The sequence below is a fragment of the Nelumbo nucifera genome, chromosome 1 (genome assembly GCF_055504915.1).
Source record: "Nelumbo nucifera cultivar China Antique chromosome 1, China Antique-T2T, whole genome shotgun sequence".
NCBI lineage: Eukaryota > Viridiplantae > Streptophyta > Magnoliopsida > Proteales > Nelumbonaceae > Nelumbo > Nelumbo nucifera.
The window spans coordinates 201,796,484-201,817,245 of NC_142649.1; positions in this window are offsets into that span (position 1 = coordinate 201,796,484).

The window sequence follows — 20,762 nt, forward strand, 5'->3', positions numbered from 1 at the left end:
AAATGGTTTAATTGCTTAGCCTTCACTTGGATAAAAAAAATGTTTTTGTTTGTTAGCCAGTTTTAAAATATATGAGTTTATATTGTTACAAATATTGGCATAGATTTAATTAGTACATTTGTTGGTGAAAAATAAATTAAATATATGATTTAATAAGAGAAAATGGGAATTAATACCTTAGTATAAGACTTAATGAGAGGGGATTAAATAAGGTGGAAAGTAATAATTGAAATTACATTTTCAATCCTTACAATTATAAATTGATTAATTACATAGATACGACTATTATAGTAGCCATTAAAGCTACAATAAAATGCCTTTTATACCCATTCTCAAACAAATAAATATATGGTAATTTTAGTCCAAAAAAAGTTTCACACTACATTTATACTTTTATATATAACCAATAAGTGTGCACGTGGTAATTCTAGATAATGATAATGATAGTAATAATGTATCCAAATTTTTCTATAAACTTTATATATTTTTTATTTTTTATTATTAATTGGATGCAGATTGTAAATCCAAATATGATTACATAAACACCTCATCCAAATACGTGATAATTGGATCAAGTTGTGAACATTCAAGTATCATTGATAGGCCTACTTACTTGACTAGATTATTCTTTTAGTGATATTTAATATTTTTGGTGTATCATTTTTTTGTTAGTTTATCAAAAAAATGTAAAATTTAAAATACAGGGAATTGAATGGGGTTAAAAGTAGTAATTCAATTTACAATTTATACCTCATAAGTTAAATAGGGATCAGATTCAAAAATAAGTATTTTAGTAAAAAGAAATTTCTACAATATTATTCATATTTTTAATAGTAGTGTAAATATAGAATTATAGATGTGTTTAAATTTTCTATAACTCTTTTTGTATTTTTGTGTGTAAAAATAATTCTAATATGTCACATTTACTTTTTGTTTACCATTATAAATATATGATATTATACCCGTGCCTAAATATATATTTTCTTTTGTAAAGTTTATGTATCTTTTTCATTTTTGTATTTTTATATTTTATTAACTTTTATTATTTATTTATGACATTAAAGATTAACATGTTTTGACCCAAAATTTGAAATATTTATCTTTTCTAAATAATAAAATAATTTCATTTATTGGTAAATTATGTATTTCATTTTCATTACCAATAAAAATAATTATTGTTCTTATCAAAAAAATAATTATTGTTTATTAATCATAAATGTGTCTAATTTTTCTACATTTTTTGTAAGTTTATATATGTATTTTCTATTTCAAAAATTTTATTACCTAACTATGAGTCTATGACTTCATAGGTTGATTAATTTGGTTCGAATGGTTGAATTACTTAGCCACCACTTGGATTAAAAATAGTTTTGTTTTTGAGTCAATTTTAAAATATATGGGTTTATATTGTTAAAAATATTGACACAGATATAATTTAATAAGAGAAAATTGGAATTAATAATTTAAGTACAAGATTTAATAAGAGGGGATAAAATGAGGTGGGAATTAATAATTGAAGTTACATTTTCAACCTTACCATTAGAGATGGAATAAATACACAATTATGGGCATTTTAGTAGCCATTCAAGGTGTAATAAAATGGCTTTTTATAACCCTTTTTCAAACAAAGAAGTAGAGGGCATTTTTAGTCCAAAATAAAGTTTCACATTACATTCACACTTAGATAGTATAGATTTGTGTTATTACGGTGGTGTTTGGTTGCAGTGCAAATTTATTTGCACTAATACAAATGAATGGGAAAGCAAATGCAAATTTTTGTTTAATTTTATTTTGGATTATACTTTATTCTAGTTCATGTTTTAATTTACTCCATTTGTCTACAATCAAACAAAATAAGCTATAATTTGAAACAAAAAATAGGTCAGAATTTACACTCAAATCATTTGCACTGCCATGGTTTTGCATCAGTGCAAATTTATTTGCATTGCAATTAAACACAGCCTACACAAAAAATAGATTCAAACAAATAAGTTGTCTGAGCCCGATTATGGGAGCTCTAGTTAAGGGAAAAACAAAAACTGCTTGAGATGGCAATCTTTGATTGCTTAAAAAAGTTAGCCAATTGGTTGTCAACTCTATATTAGATGCACTATACAACAAGCCTAGATCTGCTACAGCTATTGAAAATATCTTTTGTACTATTTATTATTATTTATGAGAAATGTTCCTAACGAGTGGATGCAAATCTTATGTGCACACGGATGTAGCCACCATTTCAGCAAATCCACGCTCCCATCCACTGTCTTGGATATGGTTTTCGAACCACCATTGACCCAGATGGTTGGACCATTTGGCATGGGAACCGTCCAGGCAATCGATTATGTTTTACCCCAAACCTAGCCCCTGGCAAAAAACTATTGAATTGGTCAATGATCCATTCACTAAGGTGATCAAATTTTTGACCCGTTCAACATTTTATTTTGTTGTTTTTTAATTTTTAAAATTTTTAATTTATTTTGTTAGAACGGGCCATTTGTTCAGACTGAACAGTCAAATCGTCGACCCGGAAACCAGTGGCCAGAACAGTTCCGGTTCTGGGTTGTTTTTTAAAACATTGGTCCTAGAAAATATGAGGATTTTAGATCTGATGTGAACACAAAACCAATACGGCAATACATAGAGTCATAAACTGTATTGCCGTATTGGTTGCATATCGCCATATCCCAACTGAAACTAAAAAATCTATCAGAATCAAAATAGAAATGGTCTACTCCTCTGCCTGCTTGGTTCAGGTGGGAATTTAAATGGTAGTCAAAATCAGCTGGAATGTATTCTCGTTTCTATTTCCCAAGGGAATGGGAGGGAATGTCCATTCTCTCAAATGGAGGCATACTATTTTATTAGAAAATAGATGGGATTCTAATTCCATTCAACCTAGTGGACCTATATCCAATCCCATATACATGGTTTTAAAAAACCAGATCGAATTGGACGGTCGAATTGATTGACATGGGAATCAGTCAGTCAGTCGATTATGTTTCACCCTAAAATTGTTCTCATAGGCCAAAAATCGTTGATTTGGTCAGTGGCCCATTAACCTGGGTGGTAGACCTGCCAAACCATCGACTTGAACAATGCTTTTTGGCCATTTTATAATCTAATTATTTTTATTTTATTAAATCAGAGTGAGTCATCTATTCGAACCAGACAGCCAAACCGTTCAACCTGGGAACCGGTCCCTAAAATGGTTTTGTGTCCGGTCTATTTTTTTAAACCTTGCCCATATGTATGCATACTTAATGTTTATAGTATATCTACCCGTGAAGCTGGTTTGAACGTTGAGTTTTTATCTTATTGTCATAGTTTCAAACAAGTAATTTTTATTTCATTTTGTTTGTAAAATACATCTATTTTTTATCCTACTTTAAAGGGTCTATCCGAATTCAATTTGAGTTCGATGCATCACAAAGCTCTCATATTTGAATTCGATTCTATTAAAAAATTGAATATTTGATTCGGCCCAATTAAAAAAAAAGTAAAATTTTCATGAAAATTCTAGGTTGACTTGTGAGGCATACTTGTTCACAAGCTTTAGGTTTAGGGCAATGAACCTTTAAGAGTGACGAATTCGACATTAGCCGATCGAATTGGTTGGGGGTGGGAGGGGAGAAAGCTACCTCCTCTTGTGCAGACCTAGGAAGGAGAGAGATTAGTTTAGTCCAGGATCTATCTTATAGGGCCAATTAACAATCGTTTGGGACTACTGGTAAATCCTGTCCTGAATCAAACGCGACCTATTGACAACATTATTTACACCATGGTTTTTAAAAACGAACTGGTCAAGGGTTTGGTACCGGTTCAAATGGTCTGACCGTTTGACCCGAATGATCGGCCCATTTTGACAACAAAGAAAAATTAAAAAATTGGAAAACGGTCAAAACTGTTCGAACGGTTAACTAGCTGGTTCTGCAGTTTGCTGGTTGAAGAAAAGAGTGGTTTTGGAGGAAAACGGAATCGATCAGGTGACCGGTTCCTAGTTTTTCTGGTCCAACCATTCGGTCCAGTCTGGTTTTGAAAACAGTGATTTACATAGCTGCAAATTAAATTTGCACTGCCAAAGAGATTGAAATCAACGAGAAAACCAAGGCCTAAAGAATTAGTGATCCACTTAGCTTATATTACTCCAATGGGTTAGTATTCATCAACACTCGTCACTCTTGAGATATTTGTCCAATCTACGAGTGTCTTAGGATTAAACCTGTTCATGGACTGGGCTTTCAGGTTCAGTCCATTCAAAATTTACATTTGTTTGAAGGGCAAATTATTTATAAATATATAATCTTTTCGGTTTGTATGTGTATGAATGTATATGTGTCTATGTGTGTTCAATTGAGTTTGGTTTTAGTTGGGTTAGGATTGTTCTAAGCTCAGGCCACACTCAGATTACCTAAGGACTAAGGGTGTCAATGGACCAGTTTTGGATTCGACTCTGTCCAATCCAAAATTAATTTGGACGGATTAGATAGACCAACAAAACACATTGGATTGGACAATTTGGTCCAAAATTATTGGACCTGGTCCGTCTGTAATAAATTAATATTGGATTGGACTGGATTAAGCGAATATTTGATCTATTGATATAAGATAAGAATATAGGTGGTCAATGAACTGGGTTTGGATTGAAACCAATCTAAATCAAAACAAATTTGAACAGATTGAACAATCCAGACATTGAATTCGACCAGTCCAAAATGGTCCAAAATATACATTGGATTGGATTGGACCTGGTCCATTTATAATGGACTCACATTGAACTGAATCGGATTGAACCAAATCCAGTCCAATTGACACCCCCTAGGCTAAGCTAAGGCCCAACTTAAGAATAAAAAGTCCAACCCGGTTTGTGTAAAATTTTAGGTTGGATTGGTTTTGGCTTAGTTTGGGCCTATCTAATTTACACCCCTGACACCAGGTTGAGGTCAATTCTAATACCAACTCATAGGATATTGAAACCCTGACATTTCTTTAACCAATTCAACTATACTTCATTTAGGCTTGTTTTTGCTAGATTATTCACTTTTTGTTAAAAGAAATAAAAAAGATTTTTATTTTGTGATCAACATGGGAAGTGAGGAATATTCTAGAATATTCCATATTTTCCCTTCCCACCCCACAAGGTTGATTAGGTTTAGTAATCTCGTATTTACTGCACTTAAAAAGATTTTGCCTTCAAACTCAGGATTGAAGGCAAGACTGCCAAATATACCGGTGCTTAGGTTGGGTTAAGTTTTCCAAAGCATCAACCCTAAAGCTGTGTTTGGTTTAAAGGAAAAGGTAGGGAAAGGAAGGAAAAAACAGGAAACCTTATACAAACCTTGTATGATTTCCCTACCTTTCCCTTCAAACCAAAAACATCATAAGAGGACAACCGAAGTGGGACTGTGGGAGCATTCCTCAAATTAGGGCTGAAAATAGCTTATGTTATCCAATTTTGAATTTGATATCTTTAAGAATGATCCAAATTCGACCCGATCAAATATGGATTCACACCCATCCAATTTGATACAATCCGTTTGGATCAGTTTAAATGCGCACATATACTTAAAATTCATAATTTAATATTAGTATAGCAAATTTGAATTTGTATTTTACTAAATTGCCATAGGTTTTGGTTTCCAAGTGATAATTTTCAATTCATTTTGTTCATGGAATACAGTATTAAAATCATTTTTAGTTAATCTTATTAATAATGTATAATATTTTAACCATTTGATGTTTAACTTATTTATATATTACAAACCAAATTTCATTTGAATAATATATACTAGCGGAGGGGCCCTACTTTGCAGGGGCTGGAATGGAATCGTTGACCTGTCGACCCGTTGACCCGGTCTTTGGCCAAAAATTGTTAAATCGGTCAATGACCCATTGATCTAAGTAGTCGAATTATTGACACGTTGATCTGTTCAATGGTTTTTGGTTGTTTTTTATTTTTTTAATCGGCCATCTAGGCAACCGGTTCTGTTTTATCATAATCTCGGTCTGTAGCCAAAAATCGTTGAATCGATCAACGACCCATTGACCCAGGCGATTGAACCATTGACCAGTTCAATGGTTTTTTGCCATTTTTTAATTTTTTAATTTTTATTATCAGAACGGGCCAGCCGTTTGAATTGAATAATCGAACCATTGACTCAAAAACCGGTGGTCAGAACGGTTCCATTTTCAGGTTGTATAAGTCACACGCTCGAATGACATAACACGTATGGTAATGCTTAATGGACCTCACACACTCAATTTTTTGCATGTAATTTTTGTTGTCAGAATGGGTCGTCTGTTATTTATTTATTTATTTATTTTTAATTGGAAACTGTCCAAGCAACCAATTTCATTTTACCCCAATCCTGGTCCCTGGCCAAAAACCATTGAATCGGTCAACGACCCATTGACCTAAGTGGTCGAACCGTCAACCCATTGACCCGTTCAATGGTTTTTGGCTGTTTTTTTATTTTTAATTTTTGTTGTCAGAACGAATCGTCCATTTGAACCAGACAATCGAATCGTCGACCCGAAAACCGGTGGCCAGAATGGTTCCATTTTTGAGTCATATGAGTCACACGCTCGAATGACAAAACATGTATGATACTGCTCAATGGACCTCACACACTCAATTTTTTGCCTATAATTTTTGTTGTCAGAACGGACTATCCGTTCAAACCGGATGATTGAACCGCTGACTTGAAAAACGGTGGCCAAAATGGTTCCGTAAATTTTTGCTTATAATTTTTTGTTGTCAAAACGGGCCATTCGTTTGAACCGAATGACCGAACCGTCGATTCAAAAAATGGTGGCCAAGACGGTTCCGTTTTTGGGTCGTATGAGTCACACGCTCAAATGACATAACACGTATGATACTATTTAATGGACCTCACAAACTTAATTTTTTGCCTATAATTTTTGTTGTCAGAACGAACTATTTGTTCGAACCGAATAATCGAATCATCGACCCAAAAACCGTTGGGCAGAATGGTTCCGTAATTTTTTGCTTGTAATTTTTGTTGTCAGAACGGGCCATCCATTCAAACTAAACGGTCGAAGGGTCGGTTGTTAGAATGTTATTAATGACATATATCAATAATAGTAAGTAATTATACTATGTAATTAAATAATCATTAATAATAGTCTTAATAATATTATTTAGTTATTTTTAATATAAGAGTAATTATTAAATTTATGAATAGGATTTATTAAAAATATCCATTAAATTAATAATTACCAAAATTAAATTAAATTAACAATATTTATTAGTAATAGTCAGTAATTATAATATTTTATTAAATAATCAATAACAATACTTTTAATAACATTTTTAATTATTTTGAATGTAACAATAATTACTATATTTATTAACAATATTTATAATTTTAATTTAAATTAAATTTTAAGTAAATATCTATTTATTAATAATATTTATAATAATAGTAATTATTAATTATAATCACTAATTATATATTTATTAAATTACTGTAATAATTAGTAATTACTAAATTTGGGTTACTAAATTTATTAACAGTATTTTTTAATAACAATATTTATAATTTCAATTTAAAGTAAAATTAAAGTAAATGTCTAGTTATTAACAATATTTATAATAACAGTAATTATTAATTATAATCACTAATTATATATTTATTAAATTACTTGTGATAATCAGTAATTATTATTACAGTATAGTTACAGGAATTAATTACTGTAAGTATTATTACAGTATAATTAATTAATTAGTAATATAATTACACTGTTAATTAGTAACATAATCAGTAATTATTATTACTGTAATTATATAATTACACTATTAATTACTGTAATTAATTAGTAATTATTGTTATTAATTAATAATTAATTAGTAACTAATTACTGGAAATGGGTGCATGTTATTACACTATTAATTACTGTAATTAATTAATAATAATTATTGTTATTAGTTAGTACTGTAATTATTATTACAGTAATTAGTTAGTAATTATTGTTATTAATTAGTAATATAATTACGCTATTAATTAGTAACATAATCAGTAATTATTATTACAGTAATTATATAATTACACATTAATTACTGTAATTAATTAGTAATTATTGTTATTAATTAATAATTAATTAGTAACTAATTATTAGAAATGGGTGCATGTTATTACACTATTAATTACTGTAATTAATTAATAATTAATGTTGTTAGTTAGTAATTATTGTTATTAATTAATAATTAATTACTGTAATTAATTATTGGAAATGGGTGCTCGCACGTGGGATCTATTCGCACGAGTAGATTGGAAATAAATAAATCAAATTTGGGTCTACTTGTATCATAAAAGTCTTTGATTCATTTGCAGCCTACCCCCTTCTTAGATGTTTCCATCAATACCCCATGTAGTAACATAAATCTGATTTGGTACTCACACCACCCTCACCATCCTTTGCAACCATGTATTGGAAACATCTCTCCATGAAGAAAACATGTCTCACACAGACCTCACAAAGCATGTCTCACAAGTCACACCGACCTCATAGCATGTTTCAGTTGTGCACCTAGAACATTTTGTATTTGTAAATTTTTAATTCATGTAGAGACGTTTTATATGCATAACTGAAATGTGCTGTGAGGTCAGTGTGAGGCGCATTCTGTAAGAAGCAAATCCATTTTCAAAAAACACACAAGCAAGGATGTTCCCAATGCATAGCTGAAAAAGCTTATGAGGATCGAATCTGATTTGGTCCTTGTAGGACCGTCCTCACATTCCGTTGCAACCATACATTGGAAACATCTCCTCATGAAGAAAACACAGAAACAAGGTGATGTTCAGATGATGTTCCCAATGCACGGTTGCAAAAACTTGTGAGGGCGGTTTCGTGAGATCAAATCCAATGTGAAAAAATATGGTGTGGCCATATCAAATTAAATCACTTATGGTGTGCCCATATAAAATTAAATCACCGAGGTTATGTGTAGGGCTGTTCATGGGTCGGGTTGGGTCGGTTTATTGTGGTTTTTCCAACCGACCCGATTTGGTTGGGTTACCTAACATAGAAACCGAAACCGACCCAATGTTAAGCAAAACCGACTTGGTCGGTTTGAGTCGGGTTGGGTCGGTTTCGGTTCTAAGTTCATCCCTGTGATAAAATCTTGCTAATTTAAAAAACAATCATAAATTGAACATCATTTTCAGCCATCTCCTATGATAAAATTTAAATGAAAAGTTAATCACAAAAGTTGTTCATTAATCACTATTCACTAATCCAAAGTTTCTTGCAATCATTCAAAAACTAGGTGGCCTAATGGGCTTTGGAACTTCATGTTTGAACTAGGAACTAAGTCGGTTCAGTTCGGGTCGATTTTGGTTTTCTTGTGTGAAAATCAAAACCGACCCGAATAATTGGTTTAAGAATTTGCACAACCCGAAACCGACCTGTATTGATGAAAACCCGACCAACTCGGATTGGATCGGTCCGAGTTGATCGGTTTGATCGGGTTGGGCCTTCTTACGAACAACCCAAGTTATGTGCCAAATGATTTTTGGGTCAACATCATAACGTAGAGGGCAAGTAATGGGCGAGATAATACCCTCAAGGAACAAAGCTTTCCATCATGATAATCAGAATTTTGAGATAGTAAAGCTCTATTTAATAAATCATAAATAAGAATCTTTGCCAATTTCAGAATATATATCTTGGAAGAATGGTTTTCGAAACTGGCCAGACCGGATGGTCAGACTGAAAAAATCAGAAACTGGTCAGACTGAAAAAATCAGAAACTGGACCAGTTCTATTTTTCCCCAAAACTAGAATTTTGTCAAAAAATGTTGATTTGGTCAGCAAACCGTTGATCTGGGCGGTTGAACCGTTTAAAATGTTCAACGATTTTGACTATTTATTATTATTATTATTATTTTTTTCTCAGAACGGACCGTTCATTCAGTTCGAACAATCAGACCGTTTGACCCAAAAACCAGACCCCTGACCTGTTCGTTGCCTGGTTCGATTTTAAAAACTAAGGCAAAGCTAATACTTTTATTTATGGGCGTATTTTTTTTCTTCATGATTTAAGGGCGCGTTTTGGTTGAATGGTCTGAACTAATGGGTCGATTCAGAGGGCTTCTATGTTGACCGAACCACTTTGCAGAAGCTACTTTGTAAAAGCTACCTAAGATAACTTTCACTGGGAAGTTGATTTTTTGACTCACATAAGCCTCTTTTCGGTTTTCCAGTTTTTTATCAAACATGGCTTAATGGAATTTTGGGTTTCTCAGCCATGTAGCAGTGTAGCACTAGAAACTATTGTGTGAAAGCCCTCTCAAAAGGACACTAAGTTAATGAACATATAGAGCTTCCAACAGGTCAGGCTTGGGTTAGGGTAGGGTGTCTCAGTTCCAAAACTATCCTAATTTAAAATCAGGTTTGACCCAATAGACCATATTATATTGATAATTATATTTATTTATATAGATAATAACATAACTTGATTGTTAATAATATAACTGTGTCAACCCTATTTACATTGTTTTAATTTTTAATTGTCAAATTGTGGCAATCATTATTTAGAAAACCGAACTGGACTGACTGATTAGATCAATTGAACTGTGACCCATGCAATTGGCGAGGAGTGAAAGTAAAAATTGTAACCGAGTTACTACACCCATCTGGAACTTGGAAACAATGTTTTAAAAATTAATTTGGAGGTCGAATCATTTTTGCCTTTGGGTCATGAGTCATCGGTTCGATTGTTCAGATTGAATGGGTCAAACCGTGCTACGTCAGCATATGTATATGTATACATATGTGTATAGGTATGCATAAACATGTATTTTATTAGTAAAAAATGTATAATTATCAACTTAGGTGTAATATATGTATATATAAATATTATTTTATGTTTAATTTATATTTTTAATTTAGTTTTTTTTTGTATTCATAAAAATGCTAAAAAGGTTTTGGCATAAATCTTGAAAAGTTAACTAAAATAAAAAAGAACATGCCAATCAAACATTTGGGTGCAAAGTTATGGCCAAAAGTTTATACATATATTTAGTGTGCAACTTATGACCTAATGACCAGGCCAAATTAATGGGTCAATGGTTCGATCACCCGGGTTGAACGATTTTGACCAAAAGGCAGGTTTCATGCAAATTGGACATGAAAGCTTGACAAAGTGATGATTCGAATGATTCAATTGGTTAGGTCAATGGCAGATTGAAAACATTGCTTAGAAGTAAACATGTAAATTACTGATACATCCATATAGAACTGATGTATTTATCCATGATTGGTTGCACTAACACATATTACACATATCGTTTCTAATGCCCCTTCATTTCTTCTCTTTTTTTTTTGTTTTTCTTTGTTTTTTATGTTAGATGATTTGAAATTGATAAATTTGATCAGTTTAAACAAGAATGAAGGACCCTCCTGGCCAAGTTTAAGATATTTGGACAAAAATGTAGGAAAGGTTTAAATAACAATCCATTAGAAAATGGGCCATGCCTCCCTCCCGACTACCTTGTTTGATCTTCGATGGTGTTAGACATTTAGCACCATTCATCAGACGTGGATGTGAAAGGGATCTAGAATGTTATGTAGAACCTGGCATAACCCATTAGAACGAAACCGGATTTGCTCCTCAAATCCACAGTCCATTGCAACCATGCACTTAGAACATTTCCGGTTCTTGTATGTTGTCATTCATGGGAAGATGCTTCTAACGTATGTCTGAAAGTGCTATGAGGTTAGGAATGGTAATGAGGCAGGTTTGGGAAGGGTTTTGTAAATTTTAGACCATACTCACCCCTCTAAACCTCCTAACTTGTACCTGCCCCAAAATTCTTAATAGGTCAGATTTTGAGAATCCAAATCTTCCATGCACATAAAAATGCAAAATTTTCCCCGACCCTATCCTTCCAGCATCTAATTCCCTATTACTTTTTGTTTTGTATAAATAATAAGTAATAACATGAACAAACAACAAAATTTTTAATTATTTGATTAAGAAATAAAATAACACAACTCAAAATATTATTACATTCAATACCTAATGAATAAAACTCGTATATTTTTGAATAATATGCGGGTTGGGGAGAAACGGGTTTATCCTAATACCGTACCCTATCTATAACTGCATGGATTGTAAAATCCCAATCATCCTATCCACCGGGTATAGGGTAGAAATGACCATCCTTAAGTTTGATGTGAGTCACGTTCTGTGAGAAGCAAATCCAGATTTCAAAACAACCTTTGCTAGGACTACCCTATAGGCTATAAATTAGATAAAGCATGTAGCAAGCACCATAAAAGTTTTTATTCTTGTAGTGAGAGAGCATAAGTTCAAGAAGAAGCGCGTTATTCTATTCGTCTCATCTTTTACTTTTTCTCTTACATGCTTTAATCTCCCTAATTGTACCCGGTGTTAGGTGCATATGGGCAAAAGGGTTCTTTCCATGGCTCTGTGGGTCAGTTTGATCACTGCACGATGTACATCCCATAAACGTGCACAAATATTATGTACAGACCCGGATTTTTTTTGACTTATCCATTTGTGCTAAGATGTACATTTTCCCAAGGTTCAAAATATCGATACAGGTCTATATTGGTATTGTTTTTTAATATATATATATTTTTTATTTTTATTTTTCTCAAAACTGATTCAGAGGGACTGGTTTAAGGCCGGTCTACTTTCTGAACCACTCGCCGACCTGAAACACCCCATGTAAGGGCATATTGAGAAGGCTCCGATATAATATGTATTAGCCGATACGGGCCAATACATGACGAAACTTTGATCCTTGCATTGACCAATGCCAATTAATCAAAATTTATGGAGTGGTTTTGATGGATGAAATTCTAAAACTTCACTCCAGATTCTCTGACACACATGCCCCTTAAAAAAGTACCATATACTTACAACACAAAGCTTTGGTGTAGCAATGTAGAGAATGTTTGGATAAGCTTCAGGATTTGTGTTTCAAAGCCATGATTTTAGCTTTAAGCTTTATGTTTTGGACTTTAAAAGTGTTTTTACTTTAGATTATGTTTTAAGAAAAACACCTAGCAAATGCTTACAACGTTTATTTGTCACACTTCTGTTGGGTTAAGATCTGCTGCCCACAAGTTACCCACACATTTCTACCCACGAAACATTACAGTTGTGTATTAGGAATATCTCCCTTATCATTCATGGGGAGATGCTCCCAATACATGATGGTGGTGTTCAATGGGTAGCTAGAGATGTGAGAACAATTTTTGTGAGTAGTAGATCTGGAGTGACTTTTGTTTACTATAGCCCCAAACTCAAAATCAAAACCTTATCTATTTAAAAGAAAAAAAAATCTTTTTTTTTTCATTGGCATTTATTTAAATAAAAGAGTTTAAAGCCCGTAAAGCTATTATAATTATAAAATGTAAATTGGGTGATTTTTGAATTCAAAGATGCATAAGGTCCGTGTAGACTGCAGGAATGGACGCACATTGACTACTAGAGGGTCCGGTAAGGCTGTATTTATTGGAGTGTTCAGATTGATCGACAATAGAACTCTTTCATGTGCTGAGTATTAAAGAGTATGAGTTGGTTGGGTTCATGGGCTGAGTATGAGCCTAAAGTGTTGGGTCCTCGGTGTTCCTAGTCACATGAGAAGTGAGGTCAAATGACAAGACAAAGCCATCTGTTTGTTTGGCTCCTCAGAGAGTACTCACACAACCAAACATCTGATCGGAGAATGGGGCAACACTCAGGCCTAGTGCAGGCCCAGGCCCACTCCCGGGTAAGGCCTGACCACAAAGCAGGATCAAGTCCAAAAATTTGTGGTCCGGGTCAGGTTCAGCTCCTAATTCATTATAGGAGGCCCAATCTTGTCTTTACTTGACAAGGGTCACGCTTTAGATTTCAAAAATATTCAATATGAGCTCACCTAAGTTGCATCCTTATACCTTCAATTTACCAATTATTTGCAATGGCAAAAAGAATTCTAACCCAGTGTCAAGGCCAACCTCCATTACCCCAGTGGATAGACAACATTTTCCAATGGATTTTTAACTTTTTTTTCTTTTTTTTTTCTGCATTCTTAAGGCTGTGTTTGGTTTGAAGGAAAAAGGTAGGGAAAGAATGGGAAACCTGTACAAACCCTGTATAGGTTTCTTACCTTCCCTTCCTTTCCCCACCCTTTCCTTCGAACCAAAAACAGCCTAAGTGATTTTTTTTTTTTTTTAAAAATCAGGTGTTCTAGGCTTTTATATATGTGTTCATTTTATTATCATATTATTTATGACCTTCTTCCTACACATACATCTTTATTATATAACATGGATAACTTCTTGTCTTGGCTCCATGTCCAGAGTTCAGACAACCAAGCGATAAATTTATTATCTATTTTCCTCTCTCCCCACTCTACTCTACTCCATGTCTATAATGTAGGGGGAGGGTTTTGTTTCCAAAAGGTTAATGTGAGAACTACCAAGGGTATTTTAGGAATAAAATCCCTTTCACAATTTTGAATTTTCACTTGTTGTTTTATTCTGCATTTGGCATTCCTTATTTTAAGGACATATCTCCTTTTTGTAGTTAAAAACTTAATGTTCATAGGATGCATTTTAAATACTAAAAAGGAGATAAAATAAGGAATGCCAAGTGCAACCTTAGTAATATGCAAACTAAAGCGTATGTTTTAATAAATACATAAAATTATAGGGGTGTTTAAATAAAAAAAAAAGAAAAAAAAATATAAAGGCAAGTGTAGGGATGCAAATGAATCGGATCCAATTCAATCAGATCTCATAGGACTTGATTTGAGTTCGATTCCTATTAGTAAGTCAGATCTTCGGATCTGATTAGATTCGACTTGTTTTCTTTAAAAATTAATAAATTATTCAAAGAAAATTAAAATATACTAATTTAAATAAAGTAATAACAAAAAATATAAGTATTTTTTAATTATTTTTATCATATATATGTTTTTTATAAAAATAAATAATATAACAAATTTATAAAAATATAATATAAAAAATATATTTATAAATAAATAAATAACATGTATATATGTATTATATATATTTATTTATAAACATATAATATATATCAGATCGGACAGGGGTGATCCGAATCCGATCTGAATATCCAAACATGGTGATCCAAATTCGACCAAATAAAATCGGGTCTCGGATTGCCGATCCATTTGCACCCCTAGGCAAGTGCTGCCTACTGCACATGGTATCATATATTAGTAAGAAAGATAAGAGATTATCTGTGTGTATTGAAGCCTAGTGTAGCATCCATTTGTAGAAAAAAAATTAACCCAGCCGTTTTTTGTTAAGTTCAACTAAAGCCATTTTTGCTTTCATACTTGTAAGCATGTGGAAGCTTAAGCCTAATACACAGATCTGTGGTCAATAAAGAGAATAGTCTTCACCATAGTTCTTCAGTCCCATAAGTGATGCCATGATTGAAGCTTGAAGCTTGAAACTTGAAACTTGAAAGCCCTCCTGCCAACCCTAGAGAGAAAAAAAAGGAGAGAATAATAGCTGAAAAGGGCTGCGGGGAAACTGCTCTCCAAACATCATCGACTGTGGAAGTCAGTTGAAGCAAATAATCATTCATTTTAGCTGTCTAGATCATTTGGATTGACGGAGCTGAAATGGACTTAGGCCATGTTTTGGGAATTAAATGATTCGAACATGGTGAAATTCAAACATCATCGACTGTGAAAGTCAGTTGAAGCAAATAATCATTCATTTTAGCTGTCTAGATCATTTGAATTGACGGAGCTGAAATGGACTTAGGCCATATTTGGGAGTGCTTATGTTAAAAATAAGTGTTTAGAATAAGTGCTTAAAAATAAGTGTTTATTCAAATAAGTATTTATTTGTATTTGGCATCCAACTTGTTCAGGTGCTTATTTTTATTGCATAGTGGGCATTTGTTAGTCTTTTTCTCCAATAAGCACTTAAATAAGCATTTGTTATTATTTTGTCCTTTATTTTCTTTCAAATTTTATGAAAACACTTTTACACTTTTATGGAAGCACTTTTATAAAAGTACTTTTATGACAGTAATTTAATAAAAACATTTTACGAAAGTACTTTTATAATAAATTTCACAAAAGTACTTTTATAAAAGTGATTTCGTAAAAGTACTTTCATAAAAAATACTTTTATTAAAGTGCTTTTACAAAAGCACTTTTATACGAAAACATTTTTATGAAAGTACTTTTATGAAAGTGCTTTTATGAACACACTTTTATGAAAGTGCTTTTATGAACACACTTTTATGAAAATACTTTTATAAATTTCAACTAGGGTTAATTTTATAAATGCTATTTTAAAATTCAACTAGGGATAATTTTGGAAGAAAAAATGAATAAGTGCTTATTGTATAAACACTTAAAAAAACAGGAAATTTGAGCTTAAAAAATAAGCCATTATTTTTAAAATAAGCACTTATTTCAGGCATATTTTCCAAACACCAATGTGCTTAGTAGTGTGGTCCCGACCCAGATAAGTACTTGTTTCAAATAAACACTCCCAAACATGGCCTTAGAATTTTATTCCTATAATTCTATCTCAAATTTCAATGTGGTGGAAATGAAATGACTACCCCTTGCTTCATTTTAAATTCTGCTAAAGTGAGAATTGCAAAACTGTGCTGTTGGGACTTGGGAGGCAATTGGGACACATCCATAGAGAAAGGATAGGAGATACAATATAAATGATAGAAATTAGTTTATAGGGACACTTTTGGCCTTTAAAAATCTACCGACTAACAATTAGGGGGTGTTCTTTTTCTGGATTTGGAGAGGGGGGAAAGTTGGTCAATGGGATTTTGGTTCCCATTGACCAAGAATACCATGTTCTTTTTTCAGTTTTATGTGGGGACCGGGGAAAGTTTATTTTCCTGGGTATCACTTACCCTAGGAAAGTGATACCCATATTCTAGGTGGGTAAATAACTTTCCCACCTAGGGGGAAAGTTGCCAACACTTGAATGGGGCAAAAATGCCCCTTTTAATAATGGATTTCTATGATTAAAATGGTCATTACCTTATTTACCTGAGAAATAAAAGAACATGGGTAAATGCACTTACCTGGGTAAGTGTTTCCCAGGAAAAATTTACCCAAGTAGTTGCATTTACCCGGGTAACTAACTTACCGAAAAGCGAACGAGGCCTTAGGGGTACCCCCTATCTATAGTAAAATTGGAATTTGCCCAGCCCGTCCACATTGTAGAATCAGAAATTGTTTTCTTTTCTTGAAATCCTATAGTTACATTCTTATGGGTCCATTTGGTTCATAGGAATTGTCTGGTTCACATCGATTTTGCTGATTTTTGAAAGATAGAACCTTTTGGAAAGAGTACAAATACAAATATACACAATGCAAAGCCTTGTATTTTATATTTCTAAACATGTATTTACACTATATATATATCAGGAACCCGTGCGATACACAGGCCTTGTTAAGCAAAAGCTAACAATAGAAATACATAAGAGTATATAATTGTTTTATATTTCTAATCGACTTTAGTTCAGAAACTTTCAAACCCGACCAAGTTAGGTTAGTTTCGATTTAGCCATTTGTAAACCGACCTGACCATATATATGACTTTTTTAATACAGGAAAGTGGGAAAATTCCCATATTTCTTATCTAAAATATTTTATTTCATAAATTTAATTACTTTTTAATAATACCACTATAATTTATTAAATTTAATTTCAATTTTTAAGCTTAAATATTTTGAACAAACAAGCCAAACCAAACCAAAAATAGACCTAAACCGATACAACCCGAGTTGATGGGTTTTTACTAATAGCTAGTCAGTTTTGGGTGACAAACTCCCAACCTGACCAAGTCAATTTGGTAGGTAGAACAACTTACAACTGAACTGAACCAATCCTTGAACACTCCTAATTTTAGCTAAATTAATAGTTTAATTTCCAATAATTATTGAAACTTTATAGCAAAAATACATAATTATTGAAAATAACTTATAATGAAAATATAATAATTATAGAAATGCAATAAATACTGAAAATATATCAAATTAGTCAATAAATAGTGTAATTTCAAATAATAGTTTAATCTCTTATAATTATTGACAATTTACTATTAAATAACAAAACAAAAATAGATTTATAAATTATTATTGAAAAACATATTTATAAAAAATACAATAAATAATTACTGAAAATAAAATAACTATTAGTTTTAGTATATATATATATATATATATAATGAATATACACTATTATTGTAAAATTATTACTAATAAATATTTTTGTTTTGAAATTTATTTTCTATAATTATTAATTAATATAAATGAAAATGAGGTATTTACAATATTATTTAGTTATTTAAATAATATTGTTATTTAAAATTTTAAAATATTAATTATTTATTGAATTTAATAATCCATAAAATTATAATTAGTACTATTATTACATAATTCATCATTAATTTTGTAAAATAATAAATTATTATTAATATGAATATTATTAAATCTATTATAATTATTATTTTTCTACTTTTAAGATTTTTTAAATTTATTATATAGTTTCGTTATTTTAACTATTTAAAATTTAGTCATGATATATTTAGTTATTTAAATATTTAAATAATATGTAAAATATTTAAAAATTTTCATTATTTTAATGCTATTACACAATATTAAATAATTTGTTTTATAATTATTTAGCTATTATTAATGTTTTGTTATTTAAGATATTAGTTATTGAAATGTTCAAATAATTTTTAAATGTTTAATGTTAAAACTTTATTATTTGAATAACATTTAAATTGAATAATTTGTAAAATTATAATTTATATTGTTATTACACAATTTCATGATGAGTTTTGTATTAATATATAATTATTAATAATATAAATCTTATTAAATCTATTATAATTAATTTTTATGTTTTGAGTAAATATTTTAAAGTTAGTATATAATTTCGTTATAATATTTAAATAATTCTAAAAGTTTTGGATAAATTACACTGACCCCTGCACTATGAGATCTGTGACAAAGACCCCCTGTACTTTTTTTTGCGACAAACACCCCCTGAAAAAATGTTAAATTACCAAAATACCCTACTAACATTTCTGTATTTTCTTTTTTTACCGTTCTCTCTTAAAACCTAACTGACCGAATAATATCTTCTTCTTCGGCAGTTTGGATTCCCCTTTCTCTCATACAATCTTCCCAAGTCATTACAATTACAGCAACTCTAATAACACAATTCCGGCAAATATTCTGTGACTGCCTTCGACCAAACCGCCTTCTCATTATTGATCAACTCCGGTAACCCAATCTCAGCCCAGAAGTCATTGCCATCGTTGTTAGATTTCTCGTTGTTGTTGTTGTTGCAACTGCCATCTGAATATCCCTCGCTGTGCATGCTTGGGTTTTCCCTTTATGGATAAGGGACATAACGTACCATCATCAACAGACAACAAGAACAAGGAATCATTTCCCTGCAGCTTCCAAGGATGAGAGGACTGAGTAAGGATGCATTTATTATTTGTTTCATCAATAGAAACGAAAATTTATTTCTTCATTCTCATGGGCAAAGGCAAAGTGGCAGATCCATATCACATTCCAGAAAACATTTGCTTAATTAACAAAATTTTCAAAGCTTATATTGGTAATACATATCATAATTAATCTATATTTACAATTGAGACTCTCTCTCTCATCCGCTTCTATATATTGTATTTAGCTAAGTAGCTGAGTAGAAGGGGAGATAGACGCAGAGATAGATCTAAAACATGCTCTTCACCTTTGCGTTATGACAACCCATTGACTCCTTCTATCGGTGCTACCAACGTCCACCCCCAACCAACTTTGGGAGTCACCGGAATATGGGTCACCAGCAACCACTCCCCAATGGGCAACTACTGGGTCTTCGACTCATTGCTCTTCTATATATTGTATTTAGCTAAGTAGCTAAGTAGAAGGGGAGATAGACGCAGAGATTGATCTAAAACATGCTCTTCACCTTTGCGTTATGACAACCCATTGACTCCTTCTATCGGTGCTGCCAACGTCCACCTCCAACCAACTTTGGGAGTCACCGGAATATGGGTCACCAGCAACCCCTCCCCAATGGGCAACTACTGGGTCTTCGACTCATCGCTCCTCCACCCAGACCCCTTAAACGCATTATAGCCCACGACCACCGCTCCACCCTTCTTCTTTGCACTCGCCTGCACCACTCTGTGGTTTGGCGTCCCCAACAACGAACTCAACGCACCCAGCGTTGGGTCCTAAAGCTTCTTTTAAGTTCTGAGTTTTGACAAATGGAGCTCCTCCAACCCAGGAAGGATGCACACCACCTGGCCACCCATCTGATGAGCCGCAGCAACCAGTGCTATGGTTGTTGCGCCTGCAGGCTGCAACTCCTGCGCATACCTCTACCATCAGTTGTGAGTTGTTTCCGACGGCAGTGCAGATACGAACTCAGCCCCATCTGGCTCCTTAGCTCCAGCTCTTTCCCTACACGAGAGTCAAAACAACTCACATTAGAAAATTTAAAGTTGTGAATGGAATGCAATTAATAATTAGAGCAAGCAGTACTGATGGAAAAGTGGGTGATAGCGCCGCAAAATGAAGCGCTTCTTGTCTCCGGCGAACTTGCGGACAAGTCCATAGCACTGCATACTGCCATGGTTAGAAAAGGGTAATTCCGGTATTAGAAAATTTTAAACGGTCAAATGAGAATCTTTTTTTAAGTCAATTAAGGAACGCTAATAGAGGGGGTCTTTGTCTAACT